Source organism: Oryx dammah, unplaced genomic scaffold, assembly GCF_014754425.2.
Source record: "Oryx dammah isolate SB20612 unplaced genomic scaffold, SCBI_Odam_1.1 HiC_scaffold_4, whole genome shotgun sequence".
NCBI classification, from domain to species: Eukaryota; Metazoa; Chordata; class Mammalia; order Artiodactyla; family Bovidae; genus Oryx; species Oryx dammah.
Window position 1 is genome coordinate 82,076,694 of NW_024070188.1, and position 26,373 is coordinate 82,103,066.

Genomic DNA, 26,373 nt, shown 5'->3' on the forward strand with positions numbered 1-26,373 from the left:
GATCTTCCCAACCCAGGGATCAAACCCAGGTCTCCTGCATTGGCAGACTCTTTATCCAGCTGAGCCGCCAGGGAAGCCCAAGAATACTGGAGTGGGTAGCCTAACCCTTCTCCAGGGGATCTTCCCGGCCCAGGAATCAAACTGGGGTCTCCTGCGTTGCAGGTGGATTCTTTACCAACTGAACTATGAGGGAAGCCCATATCACATTCGCAAATTCCTGTGAAAAATAGACCTGGGACAAGGGACTCCATGACTTAAGAAAAAACAAATGAACCAAACTTACAAGCTTTCAGAAGGACTCATACTTAAATGCTCTGCACACTATTCTACAGATTCATTCCGGTTTTTATAATTTTATTTATCTAGGTTTGGCTGTACTGGGCTTTTCGCTAGCTGCGGTGCGTGGGTTTCTCATGCTGGTGGCCTCTCCTGTTTGGAGCCTGGGCTCTAGGTCACGAGGGCTCATAGCTGTGGCTCCTGGGCCTCAGAGCACAGCCTCAGTCGTTGTGGCTCAAGGGCTTAGTTGCTCCACAATACGTGGGATCTTCCCCGACCAGGGATTGAACCCATGTCCCCTGCACTGGCAGTCAGATTCTTTACCACTGAGCCACCAGGGAAGTCCCATGTTTCCAGCAATAGTAAAGGAAGAAAACCAGTATCTGTTGAGCACCAAGGAGGTGACATAGTGCCATCACATCTAGTGAGAGTCTACCGGGGAGCTCAATTATGTCATCTTGCAGGTGAGGGAACCCAGGACAACAGAGCTCAGAAATAACCCGAGAGGGACTGAAACTGTCTCCAGAGCCAACACTTCAGAACTCCATGCCGCCCACCACCAAACCCAGCAGCCTCACCCAAAGGAGGCAAGCCCGCCCTGCTGGCTCAGCACTCATCTCCCAAGAAAAGAGGACAAAGCGAATTATGTTGGATAATGACCTCCAAGCACCGGACTGGAACACGATGAGGCTCCTGCAAAGAATATCACTGCATAGCGGCAGGAAAAGAAATAGCCTGATTTATTTCATTTTTTTTTTTTTACCGTACTAGCTATACACTTTACAGAAAGGGGTTTGACATTCCACGTAATATTAGAAAACAAAAAATTTTAAGGATGGATTTTTAGTAAAGTGGATTTCAGCTGGACTCATTGTTAACTAGCACAGTTGAGGAAAATTTTATTTCTGTGAAAATGAGAAAACTGGAAACTACTGATAGTAAATTTATACACACGTATCAGCATCGGGCATGATGGTCTGTGACAACGCAAAGCATTGCTAGGTAACTTGCAGAGACGGAAGCTTAGTGCCCAGATGGAGAAGGCACACTCAGCTTGCTGAATCATATCACCACGTGGTCCCCATCAGAGTTGCCCCAGGGCCCACATTTCTAAGCATGGGTCCCATCACCCAAAGTGTCCCCAGCTCTGCTCCCACCTCCGCTTTGCTCCTGCAGTAACGGGTGTACTGCAGTAACTTTCTCTTGAGCATTTTTCTTAGATTTACTTCTATATTGGAATGCTTTTGTTTTCTATTGCAAACCAGATATTTTCTTACCTTTATTTTGACATTTAAAAATTTCTATTTATTTCCAACTCAACTTTCTAATTCTTCTATTTATTTAGATGTTTTTAAAATCTGCTTTTCTACATTTTGAGTGATGTATTGTCAGCATTATTTTCTAATAATCACATTTAAGACGTAAAGGGGCTTCCCTAGTGGCTCAGACAGTAAAGAATCTGCCTGCAATGCAGGAGACTGGGGTTCACTTCCTGGGTTGGGAAGATCTCCTGGAGAAGGGAATGGCAACCTGATCCAGTATTCTTGCCTGGAGAATTCCATGGGCAGAGGAGCCTGGTGGGCTATAGTCCATGGGGTCACAAATAGTCGGACAAGACTGAAGCGACTAAAACACACACACAAGATATAAAATATTATATAACATAAACTAGTTAAAAATTTTTATATCTAATAATGAAACAAGAAGCCCCATTTTTAAATAGCAAATTTATCTTAATAATATGGTTGGAAATTTTACTACAGTTGTATTTAAAGATTTTGAAAACAAAGACAAAATGAGTCCATGCAATGATCTGCAGCTGGATAGAAATTAAGGTAGACGATTCACAATGAATGAGAGGCATGTACACCAATTGTGCAACAGCCTCAGTCATGAGAATCCCTTGTTTCCATGGAAGCAGTAGTGGTGCATCACCTCTATATGAAGGAATTACAACTTGATCTATTTTGGGGTTAAAACAGGATTGTCATTTCTCCTTTGATGGTACTTTCTTTGAATCACTGTTTCATAATCTATTAGCCTCTTATAATTTGGTCAGAAATAAGAAGGCAATTGATAAAAGAACACAAGTGACTGTATTTCACTGAAACTCTAAGAAATATTGCCCCAAATTGGAACCAGTTTGCTGTAACAGAAAACCAAAATGTTAAAAAGTTTAGATGGAAAAAAACTCCTCTCACCAATCTTTATACTTACCTTGTTCTTGTTATAAGCGGTTAGTAAACATTAAAAAATAAGCTATCTTGAATTTATTACTTTCTAACCCAACTTGTTGTTGTTGAGTCACTAAGTCATGTCTCTGACTCTGTGCAACCCCATGGACTGTAGCCCCCCAGGCTCCTCTGTCCATGAGATTTCCCAGGCAAGAGTGCTGGAGTGGGCTGCCATTTCCTTCTCCAGGGGCTCTTCCCAACCCAGAGATTGAACCCACATCTCCTGCCTGCATCTCCTGCATTGCAGGCGGATTCTTCACTACTGAGCCACCAGGGATGAACACAGTTATTAAACATTAAAAAATAAGCTATATTGAATTTATCATTTTCTGACCCAATACATACAATAATTGGTTACAACAGTATAAAATAGCTTTTAAAATAACTGAAATTTATGCCTATCTTAGACATGGCAATAAGATAGATTTTTAGCTTCTGATCAAAATTCTCGAAGTTTAAATTCACTTTTTGGAAAAGGAAAAAATTCTGGAATTCGATGAACATATATACATATGTGAAGTCGCTCAGTCATGTCCAACTCTTTGCGACCCCATGGACACCAGGCTCCTCCATCCATGGGATTTTCTAGGCAAGAGTATTGGAGTGGGTTGCCATTTCCTTCTCCAGAGAACTTCCCGACCCAGGGATCGAACCCAGGTCTCCCACGTTGTAGACACATGCTTTCCGTCTGAGCCACCACTTGATATATACATATATATATATATACATAAAAATAAATTCAAACATATCTAAAGTGCAACAGAAAAACTTCCCATGAACCAATTCTTAAGCACTAGGAAGATACTACAGTTATATTTTTAAACTTTTATTTATCTATCAACCTGTTTGTTTATAAAGCGGTGTTTTGTTTTACTCATTACATACCGTTTTAAATGAGAGAAAAATATAAGGAGATACAGCTACTGGAATTATGAAATGATCTGGGGAGTATCTTCCTTATTTGGGGATATAAGTGTGCCAATTTGTGATTCCACCCCCTGGCCTAGAGACACCTCTACAAACAAGCCTGTGGGAAGCCATCTGTACAGATGGATATAAGACGGGCACGGGCAGGAGTCGTCTTAGGCTGATCCTAGCCTGCTCCTTCCCCTGGACTTTCCCACCCTGTGTCTGACCTTTAATGTGTCCTTCCTGGCCCACAGGAGCGTCTGCCTGGTCCCCTTTGAGCTGTCCTGAATAACTGTGGGCTCTGGGGTTTGTCTGCTTGCATTTAAATGTCAGCGTCTCCACTTAACATTAGTGGGCCACTGGGCAAGCCTTCCCCCCTCTCCTGGTATATCCTTGTCCCTAAGATGACTGTAACAATAGCATTCATGCTGGAATTGGTTATTGGTCCCAGTCTTCATGCTCCCACAGTAGTGCTACACATCCACACTCCTGATGTGTCCTCCTGGGGGGCAGAGCGTCTTGTCCCTGACCCTTGACTTTGGCCTTGGCTGTTGGACTTGTTGGGACAGGTGGTTAGTGTACAAGAGGCAAGCAAAGGCCTTGAAGCATGCCCATGAGGTTGGGTGTGCCCTTTTGCATCTCCGCACTACCATTAGAAGCACAAGCCCTGAGTGTCCCAGAAGAAGAGACAGGAACGCGTGAACTTAACCTGTGGTGGGCACCCACACCCAGCTGAGCCTGGCTGCATTCATCACATGCAAGGTGACTTACAGCTGTATGAGCAAGAAGCAAACACTTGTTTTTGTAAGCTACTGCATTTTGAGATGATCTGTTCTGTGTCATTTCTGTGACATTAGCTGACTAATATAGCTCCAGATGTACAGGGTGACTGTAAAGATAAAATTAGGTGCTCCATGTAAAGGCGGTAGAGTTCATTTCACAGTAACTTCTCAGCCAGGTTTGGGTTTTTGGTCTATTTCCAACCCTCTGGGTCATGCCCTGCCTCCCTAACTGCCTCTTCCCAGCGGGCTGAGTTTTTTTCAGCTTGGGACTGACCCTCTTGTGAAAAGAAACCCAGACACCCTGTATTGGTCATGAACCCTGGTCAGTTCCTCAGACAGAGCCCCCCAGTCAGAGATGGAGACTATCTGGTAGGACCCTTTATGGAAACAATCATGTCAGAGTTTCTGATAGTTAAAATGAGAACACTACTCATATCAGAAACACTTAGAAAGTTTTTTATAAACAATTTTCCTTTCTAACTATTTTTTTTTTCCTCACCAGGGGTCACTTAAGCCATGAGGATCATTTCCTCTTCCTATGGATGGAAATCTCTTTTTCAGTGAAGCCAAAGACCCCAAGAAAAAAATGATCTGAGACCAAATAAGTAAAATGAAACCTGATGGCAGCTTTCCTTTTTGGAAATGTGCCAGAAATAAGCCAGCGTTTATTTTTCAACAAGGTTAGTAAGAGTCATCTTTCACTTGCCAAACAGTCCCTGTGAGGTAGTATTTGAGCCCTGTGACCTGAGCAGGTCTGAACGTGCAGGCATGGACCACACACACACACGCAGCTGTGGCAGGCGACTAATCACACCAAGAGGTGCAAAGTGATGGGCAGGTAAATGCCAGATGTTGATTAAATCTGACACAGGCTGAGTGGAGATGGGTGCAATAGGGGGACGAGGGTCATCTCTTCAGAAGTAGCCAGCAGGGAAGCTGAGAGCTGGGGCAACCAGGAGAGTCAGGAACAAGCCTTGCTTAGTCGCTTCAGTCGTGTCTCACTCTTGTGACCCCAACGACTGTAGCCTGCCAGGCTCCTTTGTCCTGGAGTGGGTTGCCATTTACCTCCTCCAGGGGATCTTCCTGACCCAAGGATTGAACCTGAGTTTCTTTCGTCTCCTGCATTGGCAAGTGGACTCTTTACTGCTGAGCCACTGGGGCAGCCCCGCACAAGCCGCAACTATAGCCTTTACGCACTCATGCACGCTCAGTCACTCAGTTGTGTCCAACTCTTTCCAACCATACAGAGGACAATCCTCTGTCCATGGGATTCTCCAGGCAAGAATACTGGAGTGGATTGCCATTCCCTTCTCCAGGGGATCTTCCCAACCCAGGGATCAAACCCGAGTCTCCTGCTTGGCAGGCAGGTTCTTTACCGCTGTGCCACCTGGGAAGCCCCATAGCCTTTATGTGTGTGCTTGGTCACTCTTTGCAAACCCATGGACTATGGCCCTCCAGGCTCCTCTGTGCATGGAATTCTCCAGGCAAGAATATTAGAGTGGGTTGCCATGCCCTCCTCCAGGGATCTTCCCAACCCAGGGGTCAAACCCAGGTCTCCCACATTGCAGGCAAATTCTTTACCATCTGAGCCACCAGGGAAGTCCAAGAATACTGGGGTGGGTAGTCTATCCCTTCTTCAGGGGATCTTCCTAACCCAGGAATTAAACCGGGGTCTCCTGAATTGCAGGGAGATTCTATATGAGCTGAGCTACCAGGGAAGCCCCCATAGCCTTTATACATTTTATCAAATGAAAAGCATTTCACGAATAAACACAAATCCTGGGGTGTCTGTTTCTACTTTATCAACTTGTATTGCATTGAAGAGGCTCTTTTTCGCCAGTTGGTCAAATTCTTTCATTTCAACAACAAGAAGAACCTATTAATCCTGTAGCATTGTTAATAGTCACAATTTTTCAAACGCTGACTCAAACTTCAATGTAACTGTTGATTACAACAAATAATGACTGAGAAGAGTTAAAATTTAGTGAACTAACTGCATTTGTGGTTTTTCAAATCTTATAACATGAAATAATGTACCAAATTTATGTTAATACTGTTAATAGTTAATATTTTGCTTAGCTCTTTAATAATTCAAATAGTATTTATATTTATTTATTTATTTGGCTGTGCTGAGTCTTACTTGTGGCACATCAGATCTTTGATCTTCATTGTGGCATGTGGGATCTGTTAATAGTCCCTTGACCAAGGATTGAGGGCTCCCTGAGTTGGGAGCGTGGAGTCTTAGCCACTGGACCACGAGGAAAGTCCCATTAATAACTTCTAATAGAAAAGTACTTTGAATGAAAAGGATGCTGATATACGTGTCACAGTAAACCACTAATCAGATCGTCTCCCCTAGTTACCAGTGATCTCTGCACTTCCGGATCCAATTCACAAATCTCACAGTTCACGTTACTTGACTTCTGTTTGGGATGTGCACATAATTCATCGCTAAACTGGGCTGCTTTTAAGAGTGAATGGTGGTCGGGGGAGGGGGGAGGTTATTATTAGTAATGAGGTCAGGACAAAAGCAGGCGTGAGCTGGGCCTGTCCTGGGCTGGGAGGGTTACCCTGCCAATGGCCACATTTGACAGAGCTGACCAGTCTCCTCCTTGATGCACTTTCTTCATTTAGCTCCAAAGCACCACACTCTCTTGGTTTTTCTCATTCCGGACCTCCTTAGGTAGTCTTCTTCTTCCCCTCAACCTTTTAATGTTGATACATCCTGGGGTTCAGCCCTTGGTCCCCCTTTCTTTTTCTGGTGATCTTATCCAATCTCATGCTGTTAAATATAGTCCGCGTGTCAATGTGATGGTTTTAAAAACATGACCCCGCATCTTTCTGTACACCTTTCTTGAGGAGGTGAAGCTTAATTTCACTCCCTCTGAGTGTGATCTGAACTTCCTGACTGGCTTCTACTAAACAGATTATGGCAGAAGAACTCGAATGCCGTTTCTGAGATTAGGTTACAAACAGGCTGCGGCTTCCATACGGGGCAATCCCTCACTCCCCTGGATTACGCATCCCCAGGCGAGTGATGTTAGGTTATGAGGCGACCCTTCTCTCTGCCCCAGCTTCTGCCCTGACCCCAGGCCATTTCCCACAAAGCAGCCAGTGCGATCCTGCTCCATCCCTTCCAGGGCTCTCGTCTCACCTAACAAAGAAAAAAAGCCAGAGTCCTGCCTCCTGTGAGCCCACTGGGGTGTCTGATCGGGCACTTGTTGCCTCCTGCCACGTCTCCCATCCTCCTGCCCTTGTTCCTTCTGCTCCGCCCACCCTGGCCACCGTGTTGCCCTTCACCATGCCAGGCATACGCCAGCCTTTGGCCTTTGCTCTTGATGTTTTCTGGGCCAGGAATACTGATATCCACTCTTCTAACTTTCATTTCTTTCATGTTTGCTCAAAACTCCCCTTTGCAATGAGGACCCCTCTTTCACTATGAATTGCTGATTCTTTTACCCAATTCTATTTTTTTCCCCCATAACACATACCACTTTCCAACATACTGAAAGTGAAGGTGCTCAGTTTTGTCCGACTCTTTGTGACTCCATGGAATGTAGCCCGCCAGGGTCCTCCAGCCACGGGCTTTTCCAGGCAAGAATACTGGAGTGGGTTGCCATTTTCTTCTCCAGGGGATCTTCTCGACCCAGGGATTGAACCTGGGTCTCTCGCATTGCACGCAGACTCTTTACTGTCTGAGCCACCAGGGAATCTCTAGATCGTTTATTATGTTTCCTGTCTACTTTCTGTCTCCTCTTGCTAGAATATAAGCCCCACAAGAGCAGGGCTTTTTGTCTATTTTACCCTAAGTGCCTGGAACGGTGTCTGATATAGAGAGATGCTCAGCAAAGAAACGTGTCAACCAATGAGTGGTTCCATGACGGGCACCATCATCTGGTGCCAGGCACATCAAGGCCAAGAACCCAAGAAGAAATGATAATTTCCATGGATATCATAACACCAGGCCAAATGGCAAATATCAGTTTACAGATCTCCATTTGTCTGTTCATTTACTGAACTTGGGCCTTTGCAGTTTTCCTTCAGGGCAGCTGAGCAGTGGAGAGTGCAGGCTCTGAAACCCGAGTGCCTGGGGCCTGGGTCCAGCTCCACTACCCACGGACTTGGTGACCTTGGGAAATGCCTGGCTTCCTAGCTAGAGAGCAGAAAAGGAACCTTTGCATGTTGTAGCATTGCGAGGCTCAGTCCTGAGTCCCCTTCTCTTTTTTTCTGGACACTCACTATTATGGTGATTTTAACCAATCTCATGGTTTTAAACACAATCTATCAATCTATCTATATATATTTGTTTTAAATATTTATTTATTTATTGGCTGTGTCGAGTCTTAGTTGTGGCATGTGGGATCTTCGATGTGGCACGAGGGCTCAGTTGCCCAGAAGCCTGTGGGATCTTAGTTACCTAGATAGGGATCGAACTCGCATCCCCTGTTTTGCAAGGTGGTCCTTAGCCACTGGCCAGCAAGGAAGTCCTTGCAGCCTGCATGTTGATATGACGCCCATGAACACGTCTGTGAGTCCTTTAGCATATCCTCCTCCAAAAGGTGAAGTTTTATTTTTCTGCTTTCATGTGCAGGCTGGACTTGTCGATTCCCTTCTAGGAACAGACAATGATGAGTGACAAGACGTCATTTCCTATCTGATAGGAATTTTTTGAGAATGAAGTAAGTTACTAGAAGTGAAGGATTTAGTACAATGACTGGCAGGAAGTGAAAGTCGCTCACTTGTGTCTGACTCTTTGCAACCCCATGGACTATATAGTCCATGGAATTCTCCAGGCTAGAATACTGGAGTGGGTAGCCTTTCATTTCTCCAGGGGATCTTCCCAACCCAGGAATCGAACCCAGGTCTCCCGCATTGCAGGCAGATTCTTTAGCAGCTGAGCCACAAGGGAAGCCCAAAAGCAAGCACATGCTATGTTTGCAATACTCAGCACATTGGGTCCTTGCGTGCTAAGTTGCTTCAGTCGTGTCTGACTCTTTGCGACCCCATGGACTATAGCCCACCAGGCTGCTCTATCCATGGGATTCTCCAGGCAAGAAGACTGGAGTGGGCTGCCATAACTTTCTCCAGAGGATCTTCCCAACCCAGGGATTGAACCCTGGTCTCCTGCATTGCAGGCAGATTCTTTACCGTTTGAGCTACAGGGAAATCCTGTTAAGTACTGGTAAACGCTTGTAAATATGTCAAGTAAAGGCCTTGAGCTTGGAAGCTCCTTAAGTGTGTTAATACATTAATGTCAATATTAAAATACATCAACTCCATAAGGGGGACAGCCAGAGCCAGCCCCACGACAAACATGTGGCCTGTGCGGTGGCCCCGTGCTCAGAAGCCCCCTGCGCTGGGTTGCATTTTCTGCTCTTTGAACCGAGCACCCCACATCTTCCTTTCACCCCAGGCTCTGCAGCCAGTCCTGGGAGTGGTTATTACCAACCATGAACTGCTATTGCTCTGGGTTAAGGACATTTCAAAACAACTGGGCATGTTATGAAATACACTTAAGTTCTTTGTGTCTCACACTATTTATAGTAAAATGCAACTGAAAACATTTCCCTTTGGCTGTGGAGGCAAAGGGTGTGTTCTTGCCAATATGCTGCTGAGACTGTCATAGATTTTCACTCACTGATGCTAATCACACTGATCGGAAAGTAACCATGCAGCTCATGGTTCTAAAAATCAGATATCAAACCCTGTAAAAATATAGCAAAATTTCTTTAAAATAGCTCATTATGCATAGTTGAACAGTAGAACATTCTAGTCTAAACTAAATTAGATAAATTGACTACACTTTCCCAACATAGAGGAGTTGCACTCTTTGAATTAAAAAGAACAATCCAAACTAAAGCAGACTCAAGAATCAGTCATCACTCCTTCCCTTCTGTCCACCCTACCTCTCCTATCAGATTCTAAAGAGCCTGAGAGCTTGGACTCTATCACCACCAGACACAGCAAAATGACTGTCTCCTATCAGATTCTAAAGAGCCTGAGAGCTTGGACTCTATCACCACCAGACATAGCAGAATGACTCAGGCAGAGCACACCCTCTACAATGCCAGTAGTGACTAGTTAATTATTAATTATTAACAATTAACCTCCAGGCTAGTGAGGGCTATGAGCTTTCTTCTCTGCTCTCTCTGGGCCAAGGGTGGGGCCTCAGAGTCCTTCCTGGAAAGCACTTGAGAAAGTGACTGTTCTTCATAGCAAATGCTTTACACAGGGGTCCCCATCCCCTGGGTCATGGACCACTACCGGTCCGTGGCCACAGGGCAGGAGGTGAGTGGTGGGTGATTAAAGCTGCATCTGTATTTACAGCTGCTCCCCATTGCTCACATTAGCGCCTGAGCCCCGCCTCCTGTCAAATCAGCGGGGGCATTAGATTCTCAAAGGAGTGCAAACCCTACTGTGAACTGGGCTTACGGGCGATCCAGGTTGTGTCCGCTCCTTATGAGAATCATCCTGAAACCATTCCCCATTCTCTAGCCTGTGGGAAAACTGTCTTCCACAAAATCAGCCCCTGGTGCTAAAAAGATTGGGGACTCCTGGCTTAACATGAGTGCCAGGCCCATTCTGAGCTCTGTACGTGTACCACCCTTTTCATCCCCACCCCAAGCCACTCTCTGAGGGAGGTGCTATTTTTATCCCCACTTTACAGATGAGAAAACTGAGGCATACAGAACGGTGCAGTTCCAGAGCGTGTGCTTTGATTGTGCACTGAGCTGTGTCCCTAAGCCTGGGTTAGAGCCGGCCACGGGAAGAGGGGTGCAGCCTCCCAGGAGGCAGGAACAGCCAGGTCAGAAGCACTGGGTCCATTAGAGGAGACGCAGTGGGTTCGAGGGCTGGGCCATGGGAGTGTGTGGACGTCGGATCCACCTACTCAGCAAGTGCTGTCAGCCTGACTCCTTTGGGAAGAGGAAGAGGGTTCCTGTGTTATCCTTTCTAAGCAGTGTGTGAAGGCTCAGGTCCGGGCATGGCCGCAACCCTGCAGCCGGGGAGGCCACGTGGTCAGGTTTGGCAAGGTCGCTGGGATGCTATGACCAGGTGCCTGCAGCCAATCCACAGCGCCTCTCTTGGTGCAGAGCCCGTGTGGCGGACTGTCCTTGTGAACAGATACCCACACCCTGGGTGCATCTTCGGGGTTTCTCCCCTGACTGCGGGCAGGAAGGAGCCTTTTGAGGAAGGACTCGGGGTGTTTGTTTGAATGAAAGCGAGGAATGATTCAGCAGCCTGCACAGCGCTCTGTGAGGACCAAGCAGGAAGGGGCCGCTTCACTTTCTCGGGATGTGCTGGGCAGGACTTCCCCAGCTGCTGTTTGTGCCTCGGGGGATTTCTCGGGGCTCTGAAAACAACACTTCCCTGGCTGGGAGGAATATGAGGGGAGGATGCCAGATACGTTTTGAATTCTTTGAAATCTCTAAGCATCTAAGAAAATTAATCATGGTGGGTAGGTGTGAGAAGCGCTTTAAAACGGGCACATTTTCCCCCAAAGCTTAAAATAGAACTTTTCAAGGGAAATTAAATGAAAGTATAAAAAATTTGCAAGTGCTTTCCTTCCTATAAGACAGAAGTACAATGCCCCTACCCCCCACCTCCTGTCATCATCCACGCAAAGGAGGATCTTTCCCTCCACTGCTGCACAGATGACCCCGGGTCTCTCAAATCTTTTCCACAGCTCTGGCCTGCACTTTGCATGAAGACCCTGAGCTGACTGTGGACCTCAGAACTTCCCCCTGGAGGCCCGCGCTTTCCCTGAAGAATCCCACAAGTCCCTAAGGTCTATGTTCAGCACCTCCACCCAGCTTTCCTTTGCCAGTGTGGAGTTTGTGGAAGGCTGTCACACCCCCCCACACCCTTTTCTTTCTGAAAAATCCGTGGAATCCTATTTGATGTGCATGTGCCCCTGGGAAGTGCAGCTCAAGTCAGAGAGCTTCCCTCCAGGATCCGGGTGCTGCCCTTTGAGAAATGCGGTTCAAGTGTTAGGCTTGCTTCCGCTACTTCCTCTCGGGGGACTTGTGACAAGCACTCAGCCTCTCTGAGCTTTACCTTCCTCATCTGTGAAATGGGTTGGGAGGACTAAGCCAGCTGACTCGCGTGATGTGCCTGGCAGGTGCTCAGTTCTGAAAGTGAGGTGGGTGTTCCCCGGGCACTCGGGCCCAGTGACACACTTGAGTCCCGTGCTCTCTGAATCCTGCTGTGGCAATAAAAGACACAGAAGCGGGCAGGTGCAGCTCCTTTCCAGAAGGCAGACCCGACTAGGCTCCGAGGTGACTTTCCTCCAGGTAGTCACTGCCCTGGGATTGAACTGGAGCTCAGGTGCGTTCGTGGTCAGGGGGTCACACCCCGGGTGGCCTGGGTCCCGTCCTCAGGGTCGCTGTGTCCCTCATTCAGAATCAGACATCCTCTTGCAGCCAAAGCCAATTGGTGGCCTGGCCAGGCGGCTCCTGCCACCACTCCTTGTTTGGGCTGCCACCTTGGAAACGGCTCAAGGCCAGGGCCCCCCTTCTCTCTACCCAGGAAAGGTTGTTTTTTATTCCCTTTAAGCTTTGTGGGCCATCTGGAAGGAGGAGAGCGACCCCCTCAAAACAAAGGACAGGAGGGTAGGGCAAGGGAGGTGGCAAGGTGGGGCAGGGTGCTGCCCACTGGGTGGTTTATCCCCGCTGGTCCAGGTCATCTTCCTGGCTCTGCCAGAGGTATTCTTCACCCACTACCAGCCTCTTGGGCACCCTCCTCCCCCTTCCCAGAGGAGATGAAGAGAGTTACTTAGTTGCTGGGTGACCACTGGTCCCATTTCTCACTTGGGTGCAGCTAATCTATCAGACACTGTGGCAGGGGGAGGAGAGAAGGGACAGGCTCCTTGTGAGGAGTGGGGTAGAGGGACTTGCTCTTTCTCCTTCCCTCTCTGCCCAGAGCAGATTGAGGCAAAGGAGCATACACATGTTTCTTCTGGGGAATGGGAAAGAAATCAAGAGACATTGCTGATACACAGTCAGCCTACAAGTCAGAAAATTAATACTGCACTTCTTTTGATGTAGCCCCTCCCGATCTAACACAAATGTTGAAGATGCATAATTGCATATTTTCCCCCAAAGAGAAAAATGATTATCATGGTAATTAACATTAACTTAGTTACTGGGTTTCTAACTTTCTGATTTCAAATTTGTTGCTGTGAACACTTTAAGCGCTTCTTAGCAACCCAACAGATCAAGTTCACTAAGAGTTCTTTTTAAGTGATGGCTCTCCTATACCCTAACCGCCCTACTAGCTTTCTACCTGCTACACCTGTTATGTTGTCTGAGGCAGGCAGCCCCTCCAGTCTCATGGTCTCATTTATCAAATGAAGGGGGAGCTCTCTTTGAGATGCCTTCAGGCAGGGGGGACTCAGAAAGAAAGTGCCTTTTCACAGACAGGAAGACAGTGCCAGTCGTGTGACTTACCTCTGCTTGGCAACAACCAGCCAGTCCCTGAAGAGGAAGAGGTGCCTCTCCTTGGTCTTGGGGCCCTGAGTCAGCACCACGGGGCACTGGAGGATAGACTCTGTCTGCTGGGTGGGCAGGTCCAGCTGCTGGAGGGACACTGCGGAGACCAGACCTTTCCTGGGTGGAAGAGAGTAGGAATGAGTCTCTAAGGGATAGTGGTCGGTAGGATGTGAGGAGACACAGCTCAGAACAGCAAATCACCAGGAGTCTGGCTTAACTGGGGTGGAAATTAGGAGGGAAAACAGTGAAGAGGCTAACTGCAAGTTGTTGTTTTTTCCTTCAAAACTGGTTTTACAATAAAGCATCATCAGTCAAGAAATGTTGGTCCTGCGTCAGTGACTAGTGAATACACGCTTATAATCTAAGTGTTGAGAATTTCTGGGAGAATTTTAACCCAAGGCAATGCTTCCCAAACCTTTTCGTGTCACCAGGGAGGTGAACTGAGGCTGCAAACAGGCTGGCTGGGCCCCCAGCTGCGGGGAAGCCGAGTGGAGAAGTGCGGTGGCAACACTGTCACTCATTTGTAGCACACGGGTGGGACGCTCGGACTGCCTCACTTAGGAAAAGTTCTCCCTAAAGGTTGTAGTGGTCAGGTTTAGCCTGCAGTGAAATCTAAACTTACGACTCCAAATCAGTGGTTTTCCTGCACAGCATGATTCTGCAGCGTGGGGAGTAAACACCAGCTCCAAGGCACAGGCCGTGGAAACGCATGACTTGATTCCAGCATCTTCTCCTTGTGATTCTTAGGAAGTTGGGACCACTCTGTTCCTGTTGGTTGTTCACTTCCTGGTCATTCAGTCAGTTTCCGGCAGACATGGATGACCTCAGTGTGTGTGCGTGCGTGTGTGTGTGCATACGTGCCTACGTACGTGCGTGCGTGCCTACGTACGTGCATATGTGCCTACGTGCGTGCATCCGTGCCTACGTGCGTGCGTGGAAAGAGAGAAGGCAAGGTGGGCAACTCTGCTGTGTGACTCTGAAATTAGCCTACCAAGATGGCTGCCTGCTTGGCCTGTTCTCCAGTTGCTTTAACTTTTTGCTCACATTCCTTCCATTCTAAAGGCGCCACTACTGACTCTTGGAGGCAGAACTTTTATACAGAGAACCTTCTGTTTAATTCAGATGTGTTGTCTGAATAAAGCTGTGCTGGGGCTTAAGGACACATTTCTGTTATTTAAAGCAAATGTGAACATTTTCAATACTCTGTATTCTCCAGAAATCAATGATATGTGGCACACCAATCTTTGACGGAGCGCCCTGATGAAGAGTTCCCGCTGGTTAGCACTACTCTGCCTCCTGACCTTTCCACCCACCCCACACCTCCCACTGCCTTCACTTAGTTACTCTCAGCACAAGCTCCGGTCCAGAAATGATGGGGCCCCCGGTGAAGCCTGGGGGTGTGTGCGGTAGAGCCTTTCCAGCTCTTGGTTGATGCTTACTTAACTATTCAGGGAGGCAACCAGGGCAGAGAAGTGTTAGTCACTTAGTCTGTCTGTGTCGGACTCTTTGCCACCTATAGACTGTAGCCTGGCAGGCTTCTCTGTCCATGGAGTTCTCTAGGCAAGAATACTGGAGTGGGTAGCCGTTCCCTTCTTCAGGGGATCTTTCCCAGCCAGGGACATCGAACTGATGTCTCTTGCATTGTAGGTGGATTCTCTACCATCTGAGCCACCGGCGAAGCCCCTAAATAGAGAGCCCCTGGAAGCTCAAGGGTAGAGAAACTGGGACTCAAACCACAGGACCCAGGAACTAGAACTCCCTTCTGTGTTTATTAACTGACACATACCACTTTATATATGGAGAAGGAAATGGCAACCCACTCCAGTACTCTTGCCTGGAAAATCCCATGAAAGGAGGAGCCTGGTAAGCTACAGTCCATGGGGCTGCAAAGAGTTGGACACGATTGAGCGACTTCACTTTCTTTCACTTTCACCCCTTTATATAAAACAAATAAGGATTTACTGTATAATATAGGGTACTATATTCAGTATCTTGTAATAACCTATAATGGAAAAGAATCTGAAACTGTATATCTGAAACTAGCACAACATTGTAAATCAACTATGGTTAAATAAATTTTAAAAAACCCACATCGTTTAAAAATAGATAAATAAATGTCTTTTGGTTGCCTCTGAGTTTGTTTGGAAATGCCTCATTATTTTCATATGTTGGAGGGACAAAAACTCACTAGTACAGAGGACAACTTTGGCTACATCCAGCAGAGCCTGCCTCACTGCCTGACCCAGAGGCTGCACCCTCAAATGCCTGAGGGGCCAGGTGGGAAAAGTGAATGGTTGTGGTGTGTAATAGGGAGTAGTGGGGTCTGTGGAAAAATGGCAAAAGTCTTGCTGTGTCCAAAGGGGTGGTCCACCGGCACCATACAGGAATGTGGGCCCAGTGTCCTTGCCAGCTATTTAAAAAGCCAGAAAGCCAACATTTTATTAAATGTCAAGTGATTCTAAGCATTTATTTAAACACAGGAGGGCAATGCTCTGACTGCTGGCCTCATTTCAGCCTTAGTCACCTGCAGGTTTAGAGCACATAAAAACATTAATACAGAGCTTCTGATGATTTGAGAAAAATATTTGAATATTTAAAATCTGATGTTACAAGCTATATTGAGAGTAACAGATCTAAACTTGTCACATAATTATTCATTTCAGCTTTAAAAACTATGGACACATAGATAAGCCATGACCATCAAGAGGAAGTAGGTAAGGTTTCTTTTTTTAGAATGCTGCCCCCGCCAAGAGCTTTTCCACATTTTGATCTTGGTCTAAACACTGTTTTTTCTTTCCCCTCACATTTCACTGCTCTTCCCCTTAACCATCCCTTCCCTCTTCTCTGCATTTCTTTGACATCCCAGAGGACTGTAGTCACAGAGGCGTTAGTTTTCCTACATACAGAGACCTACTCTGAGTGACGTCATGAAAAAAAAAGCACCTTGTGTTAACCATATTTCACAACAAAGGCGCCTCAGCACTCTCCCCTGAGGGGAAATTTTTTAAACGTGCTGAAATAGGAAACCAGTGATGTAGCAAATAGCAAATACACGGTGAATGGAAATAACGAGGCCCTTTGCCTTTCCACGTAATGATGAGTTTCCAGCCAAGTGGGGCCGGATGGCGGCTTCTCACAGTGAAAGTGCTGGCTGCCTGCGCTTTCTGAGACCCGAGCCGCTGCCCTAGACCCTGACCTGGGGACTTATATAGTATATTGAGGGCCCCTGCTGGACTCAGAGTCAGCTCCCGGCCTGAGCAAGCTTGCGAGCATGCTTCAAGTCAGTCAGTTCAGTCGTGTCCGACTCTTTGCGACCCCATGGACTGCAGCACGCCAGGGCCTCCCTGTCCATCACCAACTCCCAGAGCTTGCCCAGACTCATGTCCATCGAGTCAGTGATGCCATCCAACCATCTCATCCTCTGTCGTCCCCTTCTCCTGCCTTCAATCCTTCCCAGCATCAGAGTCTTTTCCAACGAGTCAGTTCTTTGCATCAGGTGGCCAAAGTATCGGAGTTTCAGCTTCAGCATCATTCCTTCCACTGATTTCCTTTAGGATTGACTGCTTTGATCTCCTTGCAGTGTAAGGGACACTCAAAAGTCTTCTCCAGCACCACTTTGCTTCAAGTAAGGGAAGAAAGAAGTTTCTCATGGAAGCAGAGTGAGTATGCTCAAAGGGACCACTCACTGGAAGGGCCAGGTACCAGTACCGGTACTCTAGTCCAACTCTCTGACCTGAACTCCATCTCTCTCTAGATCTGACATAAGGAATGGAGAACGATGAAGCTTTTAGGGGTTCTCCGAGTGACTGGTGGTTTTTCAAAAGGAACAAAGTGCTCTTAAACTGATTTCAGCAGTAGAAAGCCTGTGCTTGAGGTCATGCATTGCAGGGGGCTGGGGTTTAGAGGCAGCCGAGATGTAGGCCTTCTATTCCCCAGGGCCCTGGGGTGGCCTGCTTTAGGAGCCGCCCTGAGTAAAGACACAGACACACCTCTCTCTCTCTAGGCACTCTGTTTCAGGGTGTTTTCCCCTGAAGTCTGGGTGTAAGCCTTGTCCTGCATAACTCAATAGTTTCTCCAGGTTTCCTTGTCTCAGGCCTGAATTCCCCTGACTCTCTGAACCCCTCCATCCTCCACATAACTCTCTGGGGATTTTTTTAAGTGTATGAACTTGATCTAGTCCCAGACTTAAAATCCTGCAGAGCTGCCACTGCCTTTGAGAGTCTCAGGGCTTTGTGGTCTGAGCCTCTTTTCCTCCTGTGATGTTATCATTGTGTGAAAGTGTGAACGTCGCTCAGTCATGTCCGACTCTTTGCAACCCTTTTGGAACTCTCCAGGCCATAATAATGGAGAGGGTAGCCTTTCCCTTCTCCAGGGGATCTTCCCAACCCAGGGATCAAACCCAGGTCTCCCACATTGCAGGCGGATTCTTTACCAGCTGAGCCATAAGGAAAGCCCTTGTGTTATCATTAGTTCTCTAATATTTTCTCTAAAATTCATACATGGCTTTCAGAAGGTTTAGAATTTAGACTACTCTTTACCTACAGGGCCTTGCTTTAATTCTCATCTACCTTGTGAGTCAGGCAGGAATCCGTGAGCCCTATTTGCAGATGGGCAACCCGAGGCTCAGAGCTGTGAGGAACAGAAGGTAAATGTTGACAGAGAAGGAGATAAAGCCAGGTCTCTAGACTCTAAATACCCTACAGAAGGATTTTCTCAACAGGAGTCCAAGGGTGGCTTCGTAGGGGCTGGGGACATCATTAAAAAAAATCAGACTCTCAAAGGACTTTATGTCTCCTAACTAGGATTCACCATTCCATAGGAATTTCCTGAGTGTATAAATGACGCACCACTACTGGCCCTTTAGGACGGGGCACTGTGTACCTGCAGTGGCCGCTTCCGGCCTGGCCAATTCCCTCTTGTCTATCAGAATCCATTCCCCATCCAACTCAAACCAGCTCTGACTCTTCGGCACAAGGGGGTGCTTCCTTGGAGTTTGCCAGCACCTTGCTCTGTCTCTAACACCTGTCTTGCTCTCCTGTGGTTACTTGTTCACCTGTCACTATGTCGGGAACATTTCGAGAGCAGGGCCTTTGTTTTATCCATCGCGGCCTCCCCAGCGTCCAGCTCTTCGTCAGGTACACAGACGGTGCTCAGTAAATCTGTCATTTGATTGACAGCCTGGAAGCTAGGCTATTAAGATTAGACACTAAAACCAGTTCCGAGCTAAATCAGGTCAGAAGATGTGGTTAGCCTGATTCACACAGGACTTGGTAAATGTCATATGAACACTTGCATTTGAATGGTGCGGTCACCCTGATAAGTAGGGCGGATATTTCAGCCACTTACGGGTCTCCTACTGTATGCAAAGCGCTCTACTGCATTCCCTGCTGAGAGGATGGGTAAATTCTGTTTGATTTGGCCACGCTCTTATCAAGTTTGGAGAAGGCAATGGCAACCCACTCCAGTACTCTTGCCTGGAAAATCCCATGGACGGAGGAGCCTGGTAGGCTGCAGTCCATGGGGTCGCTAGGAGTCATACACGACTGAGCGACTTCACTTTCACTTTTCACTTTCATGCATTGGAGAAGGCAATGGCAACCCAATCCAGTACTCTTGCTTGGAGAATCCCAGGGACGGGGGAGCCTGGCGGGCTGCCGTCTATGGGTTGCACAGAGTCGGACACGACTGAAGCAACTTAGCAGCATATCAAGTTTGAGGTCTGAAGGTGGTTCCACAGCCAGACCATCCAGCGTGCTCGTGCTTAGATACTCTTAGAGGTACCTGCACCTCCTAAACCTAAACATCTGGTCCCAGGGGTCAACTGGCAAGATAGCCTGGAAGCCATAATAGTTACAATTAATTGCTATTGTTATCTGTGTTGAGGTTTGAGCAAACAGTATAGCTATAGGAGTGGCCTTCCCTGGTGGCTCAGACGGTAAAGAATCTGCGTGTGATGCAGGAGACCAGGTTTGATCCCTGGGTCAGGAAGATCCCCTGGAGAAGGGAATGGCTGCCCACTCCAGTATTCTTGCCTGGAGAATCCCGGGGACAAGGGAACCTGGCAGGCTACAGTTCACGGGGTCGCAAAGAGTCAGACGTGACTAGGCAGCTAACACTTTCAGGTGCTGCCCTCTGTGATCAATAAACAACCCGACTCATTAGTCAAATCACGCTGCTTCCAGTGACTTACCAAAGACACGTGGTTATCTTGCCCTGTGACCAGATGTTTAGCTTTAAGAGACACAGGTACCTCTAAGCGTATCGAAGCAGGAGCATGCTGGGTGGTCTGGCTATGGGACCACCTCCAGACCTCAAGCTTGATGTGAGCTTGGCTGAGTCAAACAGAATTTATCCATCCATGCAGTAGCGTGCCTTGCATGTCACAGATGATCCGTAAGTGGAGGAAAGTGTGCTCTTTCCTGAAAGCAGCACCCGATAGCGCTGGGTGAAACAGGTGCTGATGTGGCGGGAAAGGTATGTAACCTGTCTGCATTAGTGAAGTCAGACACGCTTTACTTTCACGTATCTTCTGGAATACGCTTAACCATGTGAGAGTTTTACTCAACACCCACCATCATTGTCTCTTCTCTTAACCAGATTTTCAGTCCTGATTTTTCTCATCCTTCCCTGTGTGGATATTACCTTATGAGAGACCATTACAGTCCCTATATTCTTTGAAATCTTCATGCTAAGTTTTAACCACTAAAGATGATGATTAAAATCATAGCATATGGATTCCAATATTTGGTACCCACCTAGCAGATTTTAACCATCTCCAGCCACAGTCTTAAAGGGCTTCTGCTGACCTCCCTCCACCCTGTGAGGTTCGGGCATCTTCTCCCAAGTGGAGGGCTGAGGAGTGGCCTTCCCAGGCAACACATGCTGTGTGGGATGCTGTGGTCTGCCTCCCCCCGCCCCCAGGCACCCTTGCCCTCCTGTAGGCCAAGTGCATCACCTACATTTCAGTCCACTCTCCCCCATGTTTGGAGCGCCTGGGAAAGTCGTCTTCATCTGCCTGATGGAGACAATGAGTTCCCATAACTTTACCGGAGAATCTGCCATCACCTGTGGTGTCTTTGTGGGAAAGACTCTGATGATGGGAAACAATGAAGGCAGAAGGAGAGGGTGACAGAGGATGAGGTGGTTGGATGGCATCACCGATTCAATGGACATGAACTTGGGCAAACTCTGGGAGACGGTGAGGGACAAAGAAGCCTGGCATGCTGCAGTCCGTGGGGTCGGGAAGAGCTGGACACGACTTGGCGACTGAACAATGACAACGTGGTGTCTTATCCGTGAGCCCACATGTTTGTGACTCAGGGTTGCTGACCCAGCTCAGTGACCCTCAGGCAAGCCCCCTAAGTGTTCTGCTCTGCTCCCAGCCCCTTCTGGGCAGCCTCCCCTCCCCTCCTGGGATCCTGATCACGCCACACCCGGCTCTGTTGCCAGGGCAACCTTCTGAGATCAGCACCTCCTCCAGGTGATGCTGAGTGGGTAGAGGTGGGGCTGTGTCTGCCGTGTCCCCTCAGGCCTCTCCTGCCCTCTGATCCCTGCCCCCCAACCATCCTTTCACAAAAGTCATGATATCAAACCTGACAACTCAAAGGCTCCCATCAGGATGGCAGCTGTATGACCTTCATTAAACAACAGGAGATAGTGAGGGATTTTAGAAACAGATGGAAAATTTTATCTTCCATCTAGTGCTATGGCTTCTGCCCAAAGCTTCCAGGAGATGTGTGAAAGCAGTAACTACCTGTCTGCAAGAACTAAGCTTTCACATTCAGGGAGGCTTTGAGGAAGGGAGGGAGCACTCCACAGGGGTCCCAGGGGCTCTCAAGTGCAGCCTGTTCCCCAGCACGAGTTGGGAACCTTCTCCGTGTGTTTCTGTAGGCGTGGGTTGTGTCCATGGCATCCTGGAATGGGGGCTCTGTGCCCACGCGTGGGGTCTGGGGATAAAGGAGGGGCCACTGTGGAATCACAGGGTGGCCTCCTTTCTCCGAGAGTGCTCTGGCCTTGCCACGTGCCGTCCACTGCCTGGGGCGGGCTCTGTTTGGTCATCTCCCCAGGGTCCTGCCATGCTGCTTCAGGTCCCTGTAAAGTCACACTGTGCAGAGAGTTTTAGGGAAGCCCTGAGACTCTGGCGTCACTCAGATCTGAACCAGGCTCCCAGCCCTTGTCATCCTGTGACGAGTTACTCAACCTCCTCCACTTCTGTTGGGATAAAAATTGGATCCATTCCCAAGGTGAGCTGGAGGGTAAATGGTGCAACGTGGTGACGGGGGGCAGCATCGTATGGGAAATGCCTAAGAATAGGAGTTCTTCCTTGCTGCTGTTCTGCCCCTGGTTACCTCCTGGGGTGAGTGAGATCCCAGGAGGGACATGGACACTCATCCAACTTGGACCAGTTCAGCAAAGAAAAGATTGAATTTAAACATCAGTCTCAGCTCCACCTTTCACTTGGTGAACTGTTTCTTTCCTGCTCTTTGGTCTTTTTTGGAGGGTACCCACATAATGCCAAGACCCCAGGAGTGAGCCAATGAGCAGCCCAACAACACTCTGCCCCTGTGGTGCCTGGTGCCTGGGGGTAAACTGAGGCCTTTGCTTGGTCCACCTTCACGTGGACCAGCATGACCCATTCTGTTGTGGGAGGGATGGTGCCCTGGAGACACAGACCCCCTAGTGACCGGCCACGAAATGAGGAGAACCAGGTGGCACCTCTGCTCAGTGAGGCTCCCCACCTGACTGCTCTGCTTCCCTGCGGGGTGTGGGGAGGTCTTCACTTACCTGGCAGGTAGCCATGTCTTGCTGAACATCTTGCCCAGTCCGGTTGCTGGCACTGAGGGGCAGCGCTCGGTCAGGCTCCCAAGCTGCAGAAACAAAGCAGAGTGGGGTTGTCTTTTAATTTTTTTCAATTATATTTTTCACTTGTATTCATTTTAGTTTCCACATGCAGTTGCATGGTGGAGATTACACCAACATAATGCCTAACCCTAACCCTTGGAAGGAAAGCTATAACAAACCTAGACAGCGTATTAAAACCCAGAGACTTCACTTTGCTGACAAAGGTTCATATAGTCAAAAGGTTTTCTAGTAGTCATGGGATGTGAGAGTTGGACCATAAAGAACGCTGAGTGCTGAAGAATTGATACTTTCAAATTGTAGCGATGGAGAAGATTCCTGAGAGTCCCTTGGACAGCAAGGAGATCAAAGCAGTCAATCCTAAAGGAAATCAACCCTGAATATTCCTTAGAAGGACTGATGCTGAAGTTCCAATACTTTGGCCACCTGATGAGAAGAGCTGACTCATTGGAAAAGACTGATGCTGGGAAAGACTGAGGGCAGGAGGAAAAGGGGGCCACAGAGGATGAGATGGCTGGATGGCATCACCAACTCAGTGGACATGAATTTGAGCAAACTCTGGGAGGACAGAGGACCCTGGTGTGCTACAGTCCATGGGGTTGCAGAGAGTTGGATGCAATTTAGCAACAACAACAACAATTCTTTCTTCACTCTTAATAGGTCTACATTCGTAGCCACATGCTCCTCTAATTTCTCAGCCGCCGTGTTGCTAGACAAGTCCTTGAGATCAGTTTTGCCAAACAGCGTGTGAGTGGAAGTCCTGCATTACTCATCTGAATGACCAAATTTACATGTCACAAATCACAATATCATAATCAGAACTTCCACCTGTACACATATACTCGAGAGAAGGGAAAACAGGCATCCACAAAGTCTTCTTGCAAAAGATGTCCATAGAAATATCTTTCATTAAAGCCAAAATGTGCAAAGAACCCAAAGAGAGGGGGCTGCCCTGGTCTGCCCCTTTGTAAAGAAAGCACCACCCTCAGGAAACACCAAGTCCTCTGGGAGCAGGGGAGGTGGGGAGGCCACACCTCCACACCCGGACCATCGGGTGGAGCTGGCCTGAGCACCCTCTCCTGAGGCACAGCAGGTGCAGGGGGCTTCTCACCAGTCCCCCCGCCGCCCTGCCCCACCTCCCTTTCTGTGCAGTCAGGCGCAGTCTCCGAGTTCCTGCCTAGGCTCTGCCCACAGCGCCCCCTCCAGAGGTCTTCTGCGCATTTGGTACAGTCAAGAGATTTGACTCCTGGGCCCAATTTAGCAACTCTGATACTGAAGTTGTATACACAGCCCCTTTTAGATGTGGCAATTCAACAACCCGTAAGCAGCACTTTGGTTTTATTTCTGCAAAATACTGATCCCCAGTGTTTTCTCAATGATACCCAGCTGCGTGTGTGTGAGTGAGTCTTGTTTTGCACTTTACTGAGAAAGACCACAGATTTCTGCCACACTGTTGTTGTTGTTCAGTCACTAAGTCATGTCCGACTCTTTGCAATCCATGGTCTGAGGCACACCAGGCTTCTCTTTTCTCCGCCATCTCCATCTCAAACTCAACCCACTCCATTCTTCTTGTCTGGAAAACCCCATGGACAGAGGAGCCTGGCAGGGGACAGTCCAGAAGGGTTGAAAGAGTTGGACACAACTAAGCATGCACGCGCGCATGTCCATTGAGTTGGTGATGCCATCCAACCAGCTCCCATTGACCCCTTCTGTGAATTTTCCAGTTTGTTGTGATTCACACAGTTAGAGGCTTTAGCCACATTTCAGCTTTAATTGGGGGGTGGGCTTCTATTCCAATCTATTGTGCTTTATAGACATCTCACACCCTCTGCAGGGGGCTTCCCAGACAGCGCTAGTGGGAAAGAACCCACCTGCCAATGCAAGAGACGTGGGTTGGATCCCTGGGTTGGGAAGATCCCCTGGAGGAGGAAATGGCAACCCACTCGAGTGTTCTTCCCTGGAGAATCCCATGGACAGAGGAGCCTGGCGGGCTATAGCCCATGGGGTCGCAGAGTCGGACACGACTGAAGAGACAATAGGCACACACACACGCTGCTTCCTCCTGCTCTGTAGGCACTGAGGGATCCCCGGCAGGGAAGGGGGACCTGCCCATTCCCAGACTGCAGGCGGCCAGTGCAGGAGCAGAGCGGATCGCCTGTCTTCCTGGCGCCCAGTGCCCAGGCCTTCCCGGTCTAGGCCCAGCATTTGGTGATGCGGTTCTTTCTAGGCGTGTCACGCATGAGATCTCACTGCAGGTAGAAATCTAAATACTGGACCCACTCTGATAGTCACATGCAAAGACTCATTCCAAGGTCAGACAGAAAGTTCATGGTCAGCCAGCACGCTGACCGTGCAGGGTGGAGTGATGGGGGTAGGGGACGGCTTTCTAGCTGTGGCTGAACTTGCAGGGACGATGAGGAGTTTGGATGTGTATGAACGAAGGGAGGCAGATGGCAAAACCGAGGCGAATGGTCCCCAGGAAGATATGCTGGTGGGCTGGGCCATCTCTCCCTAGAGTACCACGTGGCAGGCATGTGAAGAACCTTCTGACTGAACTGGAACAAGGGCAAAGGAAATGGCTTCTAACCCGCCTGGTGTTGAGAGTGAAGAGGGGGCTCTCTTCTCTGAAGTACCTGTTCTGTGTCCCAGCTATGCCTAAAAGCCACCCCTGTAGAGTTATTCCCGTCCAAAAGGTTTTCTGCCCCACTGATAAAAAATTACAAGACACTTGTACTCATTTAAACCTCCAGGCTGTGATTTATTCTTTTCCTAAAAGCAGGTTTTCCTCAGAGGGGAAATAGGGTGAATCTGAAGATGTTGGAAACCTGCTCTGCAAACCAAGAAGGTCCGACCTCACATCTCTGTCTGCTCTATCCAGCTCTGGGGGTCAGGCAAGGGCTTTTTGGAAGATTCCCCAAAATCTTGTCATTCTTTTTCTGTTGCTCTTTCCAGAAAGGCAAAGTAGTGGCAGAGGGAAACCCAGCTTCATTAGGGAAGCTGAGCATGAGAACCACACTCACACTGGGCCTGGTGGGACCTACAGAGGCCGGTAGGAAGCTCTTGCACCATTCTGGGCACTCCTTGGGCTGGGTACTGTCCGGGCTGGGCACACTCCACACCTGCTTCTCTCTATGCCACTGCGGGGCCAGCCACTGCCCTTGGTGGGCAGGTCGCCGTCTGAGTCCTCAGCCAGAGGGAGGTCACGTTCTTTGCTTCCCTTGCACCGCTGTCCTGACGCGTGGGCTGAGCTCCCTGGCTCCAGACATGGTGGCTCTGTGGCTTCCAGCAGGTTCTGCAGGAGAAGGGGTTGGTGCTGCACACCGGCCGGGGGGCTGGCTGGGCCCTGGGAGCCTGCGTGGAGGTGGCCTCACACCAGTTTTCCATCTCAGCTTCTCTCCACCTGGCTTCATGACAGTTGATCCTGCTGGGATCCCCTGAGACAGCAGAGGGCCCCAAATACCCTGTAACTTGGGCCCTGAGTTGACACGCAGAAGGAAGTGAAGACCAGGAGAGAGGGATGTCTGAACTCAGGAGGTCTGGGCTGGAGTGCTGCCACCTGCCCTGTGAGCCGAGCCTTCTGTATGGAGCCTCAGTCTCCTGATCTGTAAATGGGCACGTCCTGGGTTCTCTCCTGCTTTTCCTTACCCCTCTATCAGGAATAGGATATTTGTCAGTTTTCTAAGCCTGATTTCTTATGAAATGAAATACTTTATTTTCTTATGAAAGGAAATGAAAATATGAGAGAGCAGGTAGGAGATTTGGGAGGTGGAGGTAGGCGTAAAGGGTTACTAATTCCCTCAACACGTTCCTACAACTTTGCTGTTT

The 26,373-nt window shown here is 48.4% G+C and overlaps 1 protein-coding gene and 1 long non-coding RNA gene across 2 annotated transcripts in view; one reads left to right on the forward strand and one right to left on the reverse strand.

Moving 5' to 3' along the window:
• The window catches only part of LOC120862805 (T cell activation RhoGTPase activating protein), a 65,212-nt gene extending 51,412 nt beyond the window's left edge, over nt 1–13,800 (reverse strand). Inside the window, exon 1 of the mRNA XM_040238912.1 lies at nt 13,648–13,800. The gene's annotated coding sequence lies outside the window, so the exon portion shown is untranslated. The remainder of the gene's footprint in view (nt 1–13,647) is intronic.
• LOC120862806 lies at nt 13,724–22,557 on the forward strand. Its single transcript, XR_005720851.1, has 3 exons — nt 13,724–13,810; nt 15,265–15,267; nt 22,481–22,557. It is a non-coding gene; the product is annotated as an uncharacterized LOC120862806 (long non-coding RNA).
• Nucleotides 22,558–26,373: the final 3,816 nt, after the last annotated feature.